Source organism: Panulirus ornatus, chromosome 70, assembly GCF_036320965.1.
Source record: "Panulirus ornatus isolate Po-2019 chromosome 70, ASM3632096v1, whole genome shotgun sequence".
Classification (NCBI taxonomy): Eukaryota; Metazoa; Arthropoda; class Malacostraca; order Decapoda; family Palinuridae; genus Panulirus; species Panulirus ornatus.
Window position 1 is genome coordinate 9,634,645 of NC_092293.1, and position 3,625 is coordinate 9,638,269.

Here is a 3,625-nt window from a genome sequence, read left to right on the forward strand (position 1 = left end):
CGCGTTGAACGATGATCAGTGTAATGATTATGAAGTCGTGAAACAGGCAGTGCTGAATTCTTATCATTTAAGCCCGGAAGCACACCGACTTAGATTTCGAGCTAAGAATGAGCGTCCTGATCAAACCTACCTAGATTACTTTCGTGAAAAGTACAAGTTAGGCGTGCAATAGGTACGCTCCGAAGGAGCTTATCATGATGCTGACTCTGTCCTAAAACTAGTAGTATTCGAGGAATGTAGGGACGGTCTACCCCGTGATGTACGGCAGTACATAATGACTAAAACAGCGAAGGATTTTGAGGAAGCTGGGAAACTAGCAGATGAGTACGTGCTAAATCTCAAACTTGACGTGGGCAGACGTTCAAAGGGCTACGACGGCAGAGGGAGGACCAGAGGTCATGTAATCCCACCTGAATCTGCTACCTTGCCGGTAACTCATAAAAGTCAGTGGAAATACTCCCAGGAAGTAAAGTTTTGCTCTCACTGTGGCAAGGCTGGGCACCAGGTGAGGGATTGCTGGGCTCGAGAGAAGGAATACAGAGACTTCACCCAAAGTAGGCCGGTAAGTCTCTTCTCAACTTTAGGTCCACTTAGTAAAGTAGGTAAGGCTATCCCTGCTCTTAGGAGAGTGAGGGGTTGCGAGAGTGTTAATCAATCTGTAGTTAAGGATCCGTTCTGTGGGAACTACAATGCGTTCCTGTCTGAGGGCTATGTTAGTAGATGTGGTGTACGACGAAAAGTGACCGTATTACGGGATTCTGGTGCGCTACAGTCCCTGATGTTGGATGGCTTGGTGCCGTGAGAAGAGTTTGGAGACCGAGTCTTGCTAGATGGAGAGTCGGGATCCAAGGAAGCTCCACTAGCTGATGTGAGAGTAGAAACAGATCTCTTCACGGACCATGCGCTTATAGGGATTGTAGATAAGTTACCTGTCTTAGACGTGGACTTTGTGTTAGGCAGTGACCTAGCGGGTAGGAAGATGAACCCAGTGCCGGTGTTACCTACGGGACCGGTGGAGTCCACGGAGGCAACGCAGCTTGAGGGAGAAGTACCAGAGTTAGTCCCCAACCACGATGATGCCAGGTCCATGACAGCTGGCACGGCAGGCCGTGTTCTGAGGACACAGCCGTTGAAACGCAGGAAGTTAAGACTCTCCCCCCGAGTGAGACCAGCGAGAGGCTGTGTGATACCCTCTCCCCTGGGGTAGACTCCGTTGAGACTGAGGGTTTGTCTCGTGCCCATTCAAGAGAGAAGACTCTCCATGAGGATGGAATTAGTGAGGAGAAGCTGTGTGATACCTCCTGTCCTAATTTTGAGTCCATACGAGAGTCAGTGGGTGAGACTGAGGATTTGTCTCCAGCCCATTCAAGACAGACTCAGGAACGGAGGACAATATGGCCTGACAAACGATCTCGTTTGAGAAGGTTTGAGGCGGGCGACGAGGTGTTGCTTCTACTACCACAACCAGGTCAACCCTTGGCTGCCCGGTTTCAGGGTCCCTACACCATTATCCGGAGTGTAGGAGACTCAAATCACCTCGTCTCTACCCCCGGTAGGCGCAGAGGTCGGAGATTATGCCACGTCAACATGCTTAAGCCATACTTCAGGCGTGATCCTCCCCCTTTGGAACCGAAGGTGCCAGTCTGCATCATCCAACGTCCAGCGGTAGCCGTGTGTGATGAAGTCGACGACGTAGCTGCGAGTGCCTCGGAGGCTTGGGAACCGGACGGTGGCGCGAACGGGAAGTGGGAGACGAAACTCTCGCACCTGTCGGAAGAGCAACGTGTGCAAATGTTCGCCTTGTTGTCAAAACACCCAGAGGTTTTCCGAAACACACCTGGACAGCCCTCTCTCGCAACCCATGATGTGGACGTGGAGACAGCCCGACCGGTTAAATTGGCTCCGTACCGGGTGAGCCCACAACGAGCGGCCATCCTTCGCACTGAGCTGAACTATATGCTTGAGCACGACCTGATTGAGCCATGTCAGTCAGAGTGGAGCTCCCCTGTTACTCTCGTATCCAAGTCTGATGGGACATATCGGTTCTGTATTGACTACCGCCGGGTTAATGAGTTGACAAGAACTGACAGTTACCCCCTGCCGCGAGTGGAAGACCGCATAGATCGCGTCGGCAATGCTCGCTTCCTCTCAAAACTGGACCTCAGAAAAGGATACTGGCAGATTAGATTGACGGAGAGAGCACAAGATATCAGCACCTTTTTAGTGCTAGGACAAACTTATAAGTGTAAAGAATGCCCCTGCTACATTTCAGCGACTTATGGACATCCTCATCAGAGACCTGCCTGGTTGTGTCGTCTACCTGGATGATATTGTGATATACAGTCAGAGTTGGGACGAGCATCTGCAGAGACTTGACGGCCTTGAATAAGGCTAACCTTGTTCTCAATTGGAACAAATGCGAGTTTGTGAAGGCCAAGGTGCAATATTTGGGTTATATGATCGGTCAAGGTGAGCTAGCCCCACCGACTGCGAAGGTCCAGTCTTTATCCCAGATGAGTGCCCCCCGATCTCGAAGAGAACTGAGACGTTTTATGGGTATGGTTGGGTACTATAGGATGTTCATTGTAAATTTTGCAACAGTCGCAACCCTCTGACAGAGTTATTGAAGAAAGATGTTAGATATGTGTGGAATGAGCAGTGTGAGATAGCCTTTCATCAATTAAAATCCATACTTTGTAATAGTCCTATTTTGCAGGCCCCTGATTTTGATCAACCTTTAGAGTTAGCTGTTAATGCCAGCAATGTGGGAGCCGGTGCTGTCCTCTTGCAGGAGGACGAGAACCATGTTGAGCACCCTGTCACTGTCTCCCGCGTTAGCGAGGTAGCGCAAGGAAACAGACGAAAGAATGGCCCAACCCGCCCACATACACATGTATATACATACACGTCCACACCCGCAAATATACATACCTATACATCTCAATGTACACATATATATACACACACAGACATACATATATACACATGTACATAATTCATACTGTCTGCCTTTATTTGTTCCCATCGCCACCTCGCCACACATGGAATAAGAACCCCCTCCGCCCTCATGTATGCGAGGTAGCGCTAGGAAAGACACCAAAGGCCCCATTCGTTCACACTCAGTCTCTAGCTGTCATGTAATAATGCACCGAAACCACAGCTCCCTTTCCACATCCAGGCCCCACACACTTTCCATGGTTTACCCCAGACGCTTCACATGCCCTGGTTCAATCCACTGACAGCACATCGACCCCGGTATACCACATCGTTCCAATTCACTCTATTCATTGCACGCCTTTCACCCTCCTGCATGTTCAGGCCCCGATCACTCAAAATCTTTTTCACTCCATCTTTCAACCTCCAATTTGGTTTCCCACTTCTCCTCGTTCCCTCCACCTCTGACACATATATCCTCTTGGTCAATCTTTCCCTGCTCATTCTCTCCATGTGACCAAACCATTTCAAAACGCCCTCTTCTGCTCTCTCAACCACGCTCTTTTTATTTCCACACATCTCTCTCACCCTTACATTGCTTACTCGATCAAACCACCTCACACCACATATTGTCCTCAAACATCTCATTTCCAGCACATCCACCCTCCTGCGCACAGCTCTATCCATAGCC